Genomic DNA, 15073 nt, shown 5'->3' with positions numbered 1-15073 from the left:
TATATATATATAAATATATATATATATATATATATATACATATATACATATATACATATATATAAATATAAATATGTATGTATGCATATATATAAATATATATATATATATATATATATATATATATATATATATATATATATACAGTGGTCCACATAGGGAGAATTGAAACATGTGTATTTGTAGAAATGCCTAACAGTTTAGTCCGCCACTGGATCGCTACTTAGAGTGTTTATCATGAAAAGAATATAAGAATATATACAATCGTTTTTACATAAAAGAAAGGATGCAAATCCTGAAAAAAGTGATAGAAATATACTATTTCAACCCTACTTGCAAAGGTCACTTAACATGATGATAAAACCAATAAAAGTTTAAATTACAAATTAACACAAAATTCAATAATTGAACCGGTAAAACCAAAAAAAAAAAAACCCTATCGAATAACTTTTTCGAGTTTTTACTGAGAGTTTATAATTTGTAAAATAAAGGGCTCCAATTTATATATGCCTGGAGATAAATTTAAATTCTTTTTCCTAATATAAAATATACAAGCTGCTCCAATGACATTTTTCTCTATAAAATCAGTGTTTTTGAAAAAAACTATATATATTATTATGCACATAAATAACATTACTTTTGTTATTTGTACTTATTTATACCAATGATTTAAAATTAGTTTTTTTAGAGATTTCCTAGATTGTCCAATATAAAAACATGTCACAAAAAGATAAACAATGTTAAAAAGAATGTCAATATTCAATATATATTACACTTACCATACTAAGCTTGCTGGATGAAAAAAAAAATAAATAAATATCAAGAAGCAAAAATGATTTCTTACTTTGGCTTAATATTTTCTATGGAACAAAAAGGTTATCCCCCCAGGGTAAATATGAAAGGTCCGCTTTTCAATATTGAGGTCACAGAACGAAGTCAATGATTTTGTTTATGAAACCTTCATTTTTTATAAAATCCTCTCTATCACAGACACGTACACCTAAGATTCTAGTCCAAAAAGGAACAGATATGCAAAGAATATTTGAATATATCCATGTAATTAATCATTTTAACTAAAAAAAAAATGTGTTTAACTCAGTGCTTGTACTACACTACGAAACTATCGGCCTTTATACTTTTAATCCCAAGATTTTCTTGTGTCCTTTTATGCATAAATTATTTGCTAGCAGATGAAGGGAATTGTGTACATTTCTCTTACATCATATAAGAAATATAGATGTATGAAATATTGGTTGTGTCCAAATTCCTTATTATTGTTTTAACAGAGGAAGTTTGCCTTTGGAAAAGGTAACATATATCGAAGATTTAAAACACACATTTGATTCACTAGAGGAGTATTATGATAGACTACTTGGGTTTACAATCACTAATGATAATTTTATGGGAAGGAAACTCCCAAGTAACTGGTTCATTAAATTATTTCAACAATTATTTTGAACTACTTCCATTTCATGTATAAACTTCATCTTCAATCTTTAAAAGACTATTTAGATTTTAGGTCTTTATTGCTTTCAACAATAACTATTGAAAGATTATTGAATATTTTTCCAAGTATTTCATGTTTATTAAAAAGTTACCGAAGTTTATAACTGTTTTTATTTTTTTTGCACACTTGAAGAAGTGTAGAGCGTCTGAAACCATGCAATATATATTTTAACCTATTATATGTAAGATCCATTACCATATAGTGGTTTCCTCTAATAACTTTCGAGAAAATCTCTCTCTCAGGTACAACCAACAAAAGGATACCGGAAAATTAGAGGATGATGATCGTTCGATTTATGTCATATTTCTTTCAAAAGACATGTAAATTGGGTTAGTGGTTTCTAACACACATACACACATATATATGTATGTATATATATATCTATATATATATATATATATATATACTGTATATATATAATATATATACTGTATATATATATATATATATATACATATATATATATATATATATATACTTATATACTTATATACTTATATACTGTATATATATGTATATATATATATATATATATACATATATATATATATATATATATATGTATGTATATATATATATATATATAGAGAGAGAGAGAGAGAGAGAGAGAAAGATGTAATTGTATATATATATATATATATATACATATATACATAGATATATATGTATATATATATATATATATATATTTATATATATATATATATATATATACATATATATCATATATATATATATATATATCTATATCTATATATATATATATATATAGATGTATATATATATATATATATATATCTATATATATATATATATATATATAATCACATGTACATGACTATGTTTATGTGTATGTATTTAATAACCAGGATTTACATTCATGTGCAATGATTTTGATAGATATTAATCAGTGCTTTTAAGCTGATATTATTATCCTTCTTAATCCTGTTGGCGTCATACTGGCTTACAATAAATGGCAAAGTAGCAGTTTATGGAAAAAAACATTCATAGTGGGATAATTCACATAGTTTATAAAATACTAAGTTTTGACACTATTCCAGCAATTATTTGTCTAATAATATCCATTTTATTCAACTTATGATTAAAAAATACTCGCAAAATTCTTCATACGATGCTGAGTGACCCGATGACTAAATTCGATGCCCTTATGGAAAGCTAGTCCACGACATTGAAGACCTTCATCAACACCTCCACTCTTAATGACGAAGACAACAATTCAACGCCGACCGAAGTTAACAAGAATGCCGTAGGACATGGACGCCTGCCCTGTGACCTGCCAGAGTGGAGGCAAAGCCACCCACCACACACATAGGCGACCCCGTGCTTATGCCCCAACTCATTTTTAGAGCCACTTACTAACACCCATCGACAACAGTTATGCTACTTCTACTCCAGATTCCTTCCCACTATGAAGAAATGTCTGGATGGCTATCAGTGGCCAAAATACTTTTAAGTAGGTCATTACTTGTGGCTGTAGCCTCCCCTGCCATGTATATTTTCTTTTAACATTGCAGGTACTGATATGCTATTTTTGGTACACACTGTTGCATAATGTTCTGTTTTTTTAAATGTTACTCTCCAGGACACGACATAGTCATTCTAAGCCCGCTGACATCCGCTGGGTAGCTACCAACAGATCTTAGATTTCCACCCACTGGTGTGAGACACTTATACTATCATTTAGGGGCTCCAAATACCATTGGAAGTTTCTCTTTGCCAAAGTAACTATACCAATAATTGGTGTGGATTTCCTCGCCAATTTCAACTCCTGGTTGATGTGGCACATCAACATTCAGTCAATCGATCTTGCATTTCACACCAACACACCCACGGATGCTTATGCCCACCTCCTCACATAGTACCAATCGACTTTTCAACCAGATCTTAGCCAAATTCCCATAATTTTTGCATATTTATCACTATATCAAGACAAAGGTGTTTGCCAGATTCCGGCGTCTAGCTCTGAATCATTTGGCAGCTGTTAAATTAAGATTAGCTGAAAAGGCCTAAAGTCCATGGTCGTCCCCTCTACACTTCCTCCTGATGAAGGATTGATCCCTGTGCCTTTTGTGGGAATTTCTGGAGTCTGAACATGCAAACAGAACCGTATGACTAGCACCTCCTCAACAAGGTTGACGTTACCTACTATACGCACACTCTTGACCTCATGAATGGATATTATCAGATGCCCATAAACCCAGAAGTCATCCTCAAGACGACATACTTTTGTTATCTTCCTGCAAAGAGGGATATCTCTATCACCTAGGAGTCATTTTCGACCTCCTAAAACCAGATGGCCTTGTATTACGATATAACAAGTGTACCTTTATCGCCAACAAAATATCGTTCTTAAGACCCAGCAAATTTCCTAAACTGTCAAAGCACTGCAAGAATTCTTTGGCATGATAAACTATTATCAACAGTTCTTCCCAGTCATCACTGCCACTCTTGCTCCCCTCTACGCCTCTCTCAAAAGACCTGAAGTGTGGTTAGCTTCAAGAAGAGGGCGTCTGCAATGCAAGGAAAGCCCTATCATCTGCTGCTCATCTCACTTTTCCTATACCATATGCCCCTCTCCTTATCTCCATCAATGCCAGTGACATCGCTATTGGTGCAGTACTTGAGCAGCTGGTCAACGACTTGCTGTTTTACCCCATTGGTCTTCTTCAGCAAAACACTGTCCAAGGCAGAAACCAGCTACTCTACCTTCAACACCAATTTGCTGGTGGTGCATTTGGCTGACCGTCCCTTTTAACAGTTCTTAGATGGTACTCCTTTTGCCATTTGCATGGATCACATACTCCTGATGCACTCCTTCCCACGACAGTCCAATGTCTGGTCCAACCTTCAACACCAACATCTATCTAGCATGGCTGAATACAACTGCACAATTCAACACGGCCCTGGGAAAATGAATATAAGGGATGGCGTGTAGGATTGGTTACTAATCCTACATGCCATCATGCACATCCCTCTGTTGGAAAAACACTGCCCTCAGTGACTCCAAGGGCAACCTCTTCTTTGATGATACCTGCCCCTATGCACCATAGTGTGTTTAATTTGATCTATGGCCTCTCATATCCCTCGTGCTGATCCACTGCACAGCTACTGAAGACACATTCAATTACTCCTTTTATGGTCTTCATAATGCTGGGGCCCCTTTTCAACGCCTCGTGGACTGCATTTCAGGGGACCTCAAATTATTCGTATGTTATGTGAATGACATACTTTTCTTATCGCCCTCCAAAGAGGAGCACCATCACCTAAGCATAATTTTTTACCTCCTACTACAAGATGGCCTTGTACTCCATATGATAAGTGTACCTTTAGCGCCAGCACAGCAAGAATTCCTGTGGATTATAAACTATTAACACCAGTTCTTACCAGCCATCACTTCCACTCTTGTTCCCCTCTACGCCTCCCTCAAGGGCAAGCCAAAAGACCTCATGTGTGGTGCCCTTCAAGAAGAGGGCTTCTGCAATGTAAAGAATGCCCTATCATCTGCTGCTGCTCTCACTTTTCCCATAACACATGCCCCTCTTCTTATCCTCACTGATGCCAGTGACATCGCTATAGGTGCAGTACTCGAGTAGCTGGTCAACAGCTTATTTCCCCCCCACCCAACCCATTTGGCCTTCTTCAGCAGAAAACTGTCTAAAGCAGAAACTAACTACTCTACCTTCGACACCGGTGGCGCATTTGGTTGTCCCTCACTTTTGCCAGTTCTTAGAGGGTACTCCTTTTGTCATTCGCATGGACCACATGCTCCTGGTTTACGCCTTCACACGACAGTCCAACGCCTGGTCCAACCTTCAACGGCAACATCTATCTACCGTGGCTGGATATAACTGCACCATCCAACACGTCACTGGGAAAAGGAATATAATGGATGGTGTGTAGGATTGGGTACAAATACTACATGCCATCCTGCACCTCCCTCTGTTGGGATACTGCCCTCGGTGACTCCAAGGGCAACATCTTCTGTGACGTCAGTAATGGTAGACCATGGCCTTTGATACCTTACCCCATGCACCATAGGATGTTTATGTTAATCTATGGCCTCTCACATCCCTCGTGTTTAACCACTTCACAGCTACTGAAAACCAAGTTCATTTGTCACGGATTACTAAGGATGCTGAACATTGGGTCTGCTCCTGTATTTCATGCCAAACTTCAAAAGTACATTGACACATAGATTTAGGATTGGGCACCTTTCCTCAACATGAGAGTCGTTTTTCCCATATTCATGTCGAAATAGTAGGCTCGCTATTCAGATCATAAGGACACCGTTATCTGTTTACCGTAATTGACCGCTCCACTCATTGGCCTGAAGCCATCACAAATGTAAACCGCCACATCAGCCTTAATCTCAGGGTTTATAGTGACATTTGGTATCCCTGAGCCTATTAATTCTGACAGGGGGTACTACTTTTACTGTACTTCTCAATTGTAAACATCATTAGCAAATCTGTGAATCACCCTACATCAGAAAACCGCCTACAACCCTGCAGTCAACGGAAGAATTGAATGCTTTCATCGCTCCCTGGATGCAGGTTTGATGTCCTGCTGTAATGACTCCAACCTGTTTACTCAGCTTCATTGGGTCCTCCTTGGATTAAGGATCCCTCCCAAGGACATCCTTGATGTCAAAGCAGCTGAAATGGTGAATGGTGACTTGTTATATTATCTGTTTAATTTATTCTGCATGCAATCTCCCCAGACGATCTCCAGCGCTTAAGTAATGTTGTCGAGAAATTTACTCCCTACCACCAGTTTTATAAGCCCCAATGAAGCAGCATGCCACAAGATTTCAACACATCACTTGTCTTCTTGCTCACTGACAATTGGAAGCCACCATTAACCCCCCCCCCCCTAATACTTCACAAACCGAAGGCTTTCTTAATTAAAATTTGTTGTAGCCACAAAATGAAGGATTCCTAATTAACATTTGTGACAAAGAGCAAAGGGTCCCCATTGATCGACTAAAACCTGCATATCTCTTGCAAGATGACCCGCCTGCAAATCGCCCCCGGAAGATAGGGGTGCCATATTTCACATGCATGTTTTTTTTTTAGGGGGCCACTGGTAGTAGAAAAACATGTTTAAGCTTGCCATTGCATATTTAACATTGTCAAAATTTTATCCCTTTCTTATCCTCAAGGGTTTGTACATAAGCTTGCTATGTTTTTTGAATAAAATCAGTTATGGCCAACTCTTCTTTCCGTTAAGACCCATATCAGGCTGCCGCAAGTACAAAAAATCGACACGGCTTTTGACTCTTCGCTGGACTGTAGGGACTGGGTGATGGAATAGAACTTTAATATGATATAATGATTTTAACAGTAGGGGTAAGAAGCTAGATATGACAAACATCATGAACATAAATAAATAAGATGTTAATCTAAGGTAGTAAAAATTTATGGATAAACTTAAATCCTACGTGTAAAAGGGAATACAAACTCATTTTACATGCACATACAAAGCATATAACTCATAATTTCAAAGACAACCATTACCTTTATAATAAAGCGTAATTCCATCACTCAACCAATGTAGTCCGGATTAAGAGTCACGAAGTGATTCAAAAAACGCGTCGACACCAAAGTATAAACGGAGAAACAAGAATGCATTTTCCTGCTTTTCTGAAAACTATCTGTAGGACAGTTTGTCCAGAGACAAACTACCCTTGAGTATTGAATGTCACCAAGGCATTGTCTATTTGATATATATATATATATATATATATGTATATGTATATATATATATATATATGTGTATATATATGTATATATATATATATATATATATGTATATATATATATATATATATATGTATATATACGTATATATATATATATATATATATACATATATACATATATATATATACATATATATATACATATATATATATATATATATACATATATATATATATATATATATATAGTTATTGTTACTCACATATCCATATCCAGCAAACCCCGAATTCAGCATCAGCATTATCACCGATCGTCTAAATGAAGGACTACCATGCCTGATTCCTGCATACGGGATACTTATCACCCGTTTTACGCTTTTAAAAACACCCTGTTGCGATAGACGAGTAGTAGTTGCAATGCAGTAGCTCTGGCCTAGTTTTGGGATGGAGTTGGTCCTTGAAAACACCCTTCTCCATCGATTGTATCTATTTCTCTCTGTCACCCCAAAAGGCTGAATCGATTCCAAGATAACTCTCATATGAAAGTAGCAAGTGGAATGTTCAATACCATTTCATAGCTCGTTTTTCACTATGCTGAAAACTTTCTGAATTAATAAGTCCTGATATTATACCTTTCAATAGTAAAGACAAAGATATAACTCTACGATACCCTCTCTCTGTTTTTGAAGCATGCAGAACCTTGAAAGTAAGTAACTTATATATACTTTCGATAATCAAGGTGACAATATTATTGCATATATATATATAAATATATATATATATATATATATATGTATGTGTATGTATGTATGTATATATACATACACACACATATATATATATATATATATATAAATATAAATATAAATATATATATTTACATATATATATATATATATATACATATATATATATATATATACATATATATATATATATATATATGTATATATATATATATATATATACATATATATATATATATATATACATATGTTTGTGTATGTGTGTGTGTCTGTGTCTGTCTGTCTGTCTGTGTCTGTCTGTCTGTCTGTGCCTACGAGTGAGCATCTGAAATTTCACAATTGCCTATTAGGAAATTCTCTATATTAAATGAACGTAATAAACCTCCGTAAACGTAAAACCACCACTTTTAATGAACGCACTAGACGATGTATGAATGTTTTTTTTTAAAGATTTCTTCTGGATGGGTATATCCTTCCTAATTCTTCCCTGCTGATCCCCTGCAGCAATCTCCCCTAGGCATTTAGGAATTGGATGAACATCGAAAATGAAATATCTGGTGCGGTTAATCAACAGTGCACTTGAGGGAAAGAAGGGGTTGTGATTCCAATCACTGGTCCAGAGATTTTGGGATGAGTTTCACTCTATGTTGGAAGCTTTGAATTTCTCAGGGAATTTATAAATAACAAATGTAATAAAAAAATTAATTATCTTTTTTATCCATACAAAAATATAAAAGCAACATTTGTAATTTTTAGGATAGAAATAAGTTTCTGGCGTTACAATTCAGAAAAAGAGTCGAAATATTAATATGTTCACAATCATGTTTATAAAAAAAAAATAAAATAATATATACAGAAGCAAATATGAATAACAACCTCACTTAACCTTTATTAGTGAGGAATTTTGGATTATTCAACCTCAGAGATGTAGGTATATACAAAATAATTGCTATTATCATATGCACTGTATATTGAGGCAAAAAAAAAAAAAAAAAAAAAAAAAATCTGGATGATAACAAATAAGTATTCAAAAGATGAACATGTAGTCTTCTTTTTAAGGACGCTAATGATTACAGTCATATATTATACTTCGATGCACATTACATGTTACATTGGGGCTCATTATCACTCTCATCTTTATACTGAGACCTATCATAAGTTAAATTATATGTTTCGGTAGCTTACAAGCGAACAGAAATGGACATTCTTTGACAGTTAACCATCCTAGTGAAAATATACTGATGAATCCTAGGAGTCCAATCTTCACTAATAAAAAAAATACATTAAAAAAACAACGCAAACGTAAGTTTGAAGAGAGAGAGAGAGAGAGAGAGAGAGAGAGAGAGAGAGAGAGAGAGAGAGAGAGAGATAAAGGATATAATTATCATGTTCACTGTGAAATTAGATGTCTTTTTCGCTTTTGTGTTTCATATAACGACAAAAACCTTACTAAAAAACCTTCATATCAGTGTTAATTGTTCACAAATAATATTTTTTAATATAGTAAATCAAATAAGTTGACTGCAAAATTAACAGGATAAATCATAGATAGTTCTTGGTCAATGATGTATAATATAAGTTTTTTCTAACTCGAATATCACTCTTCACAAGAAAAAATACTGAATAGGATATGGTTATCTTCCACAGCAAGAAAATTATCGAAATTGCTTTAACATGTTTCCTATAGGATTATTCGCATTTACCTAGATTACTTATATTTTCTTGTGTGAGCTTTTAATTAAACAAACCACGAAACCATGATTTCCCTTTTTGTCATAACAGCTGCTTCGCCAAAGCTATACCCTTGTAAAAATAATTTCATGAATATATCTCCACTTATTTGACATGGTAGCTTATTTGCCAATCACCTGTCGGATTGATGTTTTCATAATGTTTTATTTTAAAGCCAAATTTATGATATCAAAGACGATTGTAAGAAAAACGTCACAAATCTTTGACAAGATTTAAAGCAAACAAAAGACACACATTTTGGAACACAACACAATCATAAAAGCAGAAGGATCAAGACGGTTTAAAGCTTTCCAGTTCAGGTCTCGAAAAGCAAAGAAAATAGACAGTAAATGGGTAGCATTTCTTCTGCTGCATAAGAGTAGATTAATACGATTATGAATCACCAACAATCACAATGTTTGCTTGGACATTATGATATAGAAATGTTTGTATTCTATCTGAACAAGGTTTTTTTTTTTTTCGAAATGTGTGAAAATATAACTGTTTGGATGTTCCGATTGGTTTTTAAATAAATATATAAATCCATCTTTTTAGGTTACGTGTGAAGAAAGGTCACTAATAAAAACACTAGGAATGGAAGACCGGTGATGTTATATTATTAGATAGAAGGTAATTTTTACTTCCTGCCCTTTGGTCAAGTATGATGGGGACTAGAGTTTAGGAAAAAAGGTGCGCATTATACCTAAAGGTCAGATAACAAAATGAAACTTAACTATGTTGCCTGAGCACATTTAAAAAAATTTTTAACGTATGATGTTACCTTCGTCTTCAAACTTCCAGTAATTACTCAATATGGAAGGGATACCTTAGATAAATTACTGAAAATAAGAAACTGGAAATGAAGGAAATCACTGGTGTTATAATTGCAATACTAATGTAAACCTATTGCATTCAAATTTGAAAGAAAATAAAGAAATTCTTTTTCAAAATGTCAATAAGAAAACCAGATTTCCCAAGACGTTAAACATCTGTAAGCCTTCACATCATAGATAAACTGGCCAAGATTCATGGCTAATTAATTATGGTTTAAGAAAAGTCGTGTGAACGGAGACACGAAAACATAAATGCATTCTAGCTTATTTGGCAGCGTAAATGGGCTCTTTCCATTTGGTAAAAGACGTTTTTAAACCATTAGTAACTTAAGATTAAGCAACATTTGGACTCAGATCTTCGATTTTTATAATGTAGCTTAGTGCGACGATGAGGTAATATCCCAAACCGAAGAACAGAAAAATGTTCTATGTAACTATTTCAATTATGTTGAAGCTTACACAAAGGTTAACGTTATCATCTTTAATATAAAATTATTAGGTGTTCCATGGCATGCTATCCAGTAATTGTCGTCCCCCTCCATCGCAAAATTTTAATTATTTCTAATAATTTTTCATTGCATAACCATAAATAAGTAATTGCTTGCAACGTTCCTGTTTGGTTCTTGGGACCTGCCGATCCATTTGTAATGTCCTATTTGAGGAATAAGATCATGAAGATGAGAATGACAATGATTAAAGGGTTACAGATTATGAAGGAGCTGATAATGTTGGATCGGAGCTAGAGTGGCACAATGACTCAAAATTGAGATAGCATGTAACTTGTAATTTTTGGGAAGTATTGGAAGGGTGAGTTGAACTTATCTCACAACACATGTTGAAATATTAGAATCCTAGCATATGTTTTGTATGTACCTTGCATACCTTCCGAAACTACAAATCAGCTGCCTGAACATTATATATTCTATTGAAAGTTCCATATATCATTAGTGCATGGTGTAAATTATGGGCATAAAATTGAACCCTAACAAAAGTCAAAGTATGTTTTTAAGTAGGAGGAGCAGAGTTGCTCCTCAACATCCATATCTTTGCAACGAAAATTTTTCTTCAACTCTACACGACTTAAAATTTTACTGTTAAGAAATTTACTTTTAAAAAACACATTTGCGCTATTTCTTCTCCAACTGCACCAAAAACATTAAGTTATAGAAAAAGTCTTTTTAGATTTTCGGTGATCAATCTATTCTGCTTCTGAATCTCACCCTAATTTGTTGGCAAAGAACTTGCGGTCTATTAAATTTTTTAATCCCTATCTAGATATTAATCTCTGTACCACCATTCAGTCAGTTCTATAAGCATGTTGCATAAGATTTTTCGTAACTCTGACCATCCTTTGCATTCAGATTTTTCCAGACAGCACCATCTTGATCAGATTACTAGTCACATATTTTCTATCAATACTACACAGCATTCTAGAAGTTTTATTCCATCTATGACCAAATTATTGGATAATTATTTGAACTTCAAAAGTTCAAACTTGCAGCGAATGTTTTTGTTTTGAACAGTCTGACATAAGGATCTTTTTATCGTTTATTTATTAAAGATATACTTCAATGTTACTTCTCTTTAAATGTTTTATTCAAATTTTTCTTTACTTCTCTTGTAGTATACCTACTTCCTTATTTCCTTTCTTCAAGCGGCCATTTTACCCTGTTGGATCCCTTGTTCTTATAGCCTCCAACTAGGGTTGAAGTTATATAATAATAATAATAATAATAATAATAATAATAATAATAATAATAATAATAATAATAATAATAATAATAATAATAATAATAATAAGAATAATAATATTCTCATGCATTAATATTCTATTTGATACAATATATGCTATGGAACCAAAGGTTATCTTATTTTTTTTGGGGGGGGAGGGGGGGTTGGATGGCCTCATATAGTGGTTAGAATGTTTGTAATAATCTACCAACGCAATACACCAACGTTTCATTAAAAGAAAAAAGAATAGTTTCATTCATTGGAATTTTGTTTAACTCATTATCAATTTCCCCAGAACTCATGGAAGGGGGGGGTGGGGGGGGGGGGGGGGGTGAGGGTCAACTTTTTGGCCGGTCTCGCACACATGATGCTGCGAATAATTCACCGGAATTGGCCGTTCTGATCTCCCTGAGATGTGCAAAAGTACATGAATTTTGTTTCAAGTGGTAACTAATATGTTTACTCTGGCCTATTTTTAGGGCTTTTTTAATCCTGGCAGGACTAATGTAGCAATATGTGATGTCACGCAAAGGCCATTTTATACTTTATAAGATGCTATCTTTCATTTTGAAGTAATTCCATACCGTACCTTTTATGTTTTATCCACAAAATTTTCTTGAACATAGGGTAGGGGTAAAGATTTGTATACATCTAGCAGATATTAGGCAACAAATAATCTGTTTGGCATTGGCTATTCTGACCTCGCTGAGATGTGTAAAAGTATATAAAGTTTATTTGAATTGGTGCCAAGAATGTTTGGTGTAGCCTATTTTTATGCTTATATTTTGTTTCACGGGCTTAATGCAGTAATCAGTATCTCTGGCAAGGGTCATGTTATCTTTCATTCTGAAGTAGTTTCATTTAGTAACTTTTATGTTTTATCTACAATTATTTCCAGAAGAGAGAGAGAGAGAGAGAGAGAGAGAGAGAGAGAGAGAGAGAGAGAGAGAGAGAGAGAGAGAGAGAGAGAGGGGGGGGGAGGGTCAACCTTGGGCGTGTGTGGCAAAAATTTTATAATAGATAATTTTTTTGGCATTGGCAATTCTGAAATCCATGAGATGTTTAGAATTATAAAAGCAAATTTTCAAATGGTAAAAAGAATGTTTTATCTAGCCTAATTTAGGCCATTTTGTTGTCTATGATGGGCCTATTATAGCAGAGATTTGATCTGGCATAGACCATTTCCTCATCAGTGTGACCTGCTCACTACACTGATATACTTTGTGTGTGGTAGGTACCTACGTTTGATCAAACTGATATCTCCACCTCTTTAGGGGGTCCTCACGTGCCTAACGCAGCAGGTGGTCCCTGGCAGACATTCAATTCTTCAAATTCCCTATCTTTTTCTACGTGCCCCTGTGCTCCACAATTAGTACTACGTTCGTACGACCAAACTCCACCTTGCTGCTGCTCAAAATTTCTAGAGATTCCTCCATATCCCTTATTTATTGTCTCTGCAGTTGCATTGATTATTTTATTTTTACTAATATTCATTTTCAGTCTTGTATTTTTACTGACTTTATAGAAATTTTCTATCACCTTTTGCAATTCTTCCCATAGTTCACTAACCAGAACTATGCCATATGCCAATCTAAAGTTGTTAAGGTATTTCCCATTAATTTTAATTGCTACATTTCCCAATATAAATTCTTAGAAACTTCTTCTAGGTACACTTCGAATAATTTAGGAGAGATAAAGTCTCCCAGTCAAACTCCTTTCTCACTCAGAATTTTATTTACTCTTTTTATGTAGCTTTAGGGTTGCTGTTCATCCCATATAGATATCTTGAAGTGTTGTAACAGAAGATTCGTATATTCCTTGTCTTTGAAGGACTTTCATTACTGCTGTAGTTTTGACAGATACTTTCTCATGGTATATAAATACCATACATAACACTTTTCATACTCTATTGAGTTTTCCATTAGCTGGTTAATTACATGCTTTCCTTGTTAATTAAAGTATCGCAATCTTTTTATTCGGCTTTATATGATATTTATAAATATTCTGTATATTAGTGAGAGTAACTTCATGGTTAGTAATTTTTTCAGGCCTTTTGTGTCTCCCCTTTTTGTGAATGAATTATTATAATGATAAAGTTTATCCAATCTGTATGTAACGAACATTATCACAGACATTTTGTGTAAAGTTCAGCGAGTTTTACCGCCATAAAATCTCCACTTCTTATTAAATATATTTCAAGGCTATTTTCTCTTGCGTTGCCTCTTTTATTGAACTTTAATGGTTTCTTTACTTCTTCTTCAGTTAGTTTTGGTAATGGCTCAGGTGTTTCATTATTCCTATTGACAAAGTTTTTTTTTATTTTACATATACAGTATATATAACTATTGTATAGTATTCTATAGAATATAGAACCTCTCCATCTTCCTCCTTTAAAACAAACAGATGTTGTTACTCTGTTTCTAGTCTTCTTTTCATCAATTTGATAATTTTATTTGTTTTCTTCAACAATTTTTTTTATTGTTTTGGAATTTTTGGCTAATTCTATTCTTTCACTCTTGGATTTTATCCTCACTTCATATCTTTTTTTATTCGTTTTTGTTTGTCTTTTCTGATAGTTTCCCTTTTTTATATTTATGAGCTTTCCTACCTTTCTCTTGTGCTGACTCCAATACAAACTTTGTTAAATCACTGATCCTTTCTTCTCTACCTACTTCCATTTCATCACGTAATTGGGAGTACTCATTTTGTATAGCTATACTAATCTTATCAGATTTTTCTCTTTTTACAGTATTATATATTTTGCTTCAGAGGACATGAATGGAAAAAAGAAAATGGATTTTTT

Source organism: Palaemon carinicauda, chromosome 20, assembly GCF_036898095.1.
Source record: "Palaemon carinicauda isolate YSFRI2023 chromosome 20, ASM3689809v2, whole genome shotgun sequence".
NCBI classification, from domain to species: domain Eukaryota; kingdom Metazoa; phylum Arthropoda; class Malacostraca; order Decapoda; family Palaemonidae; genus Palaemon; species Palaemon carinicauda.
The sequence above is the reverse complement of the archived record's forward strand: the minus strand, read 5'-3'. Positions refer to the sequence as shown.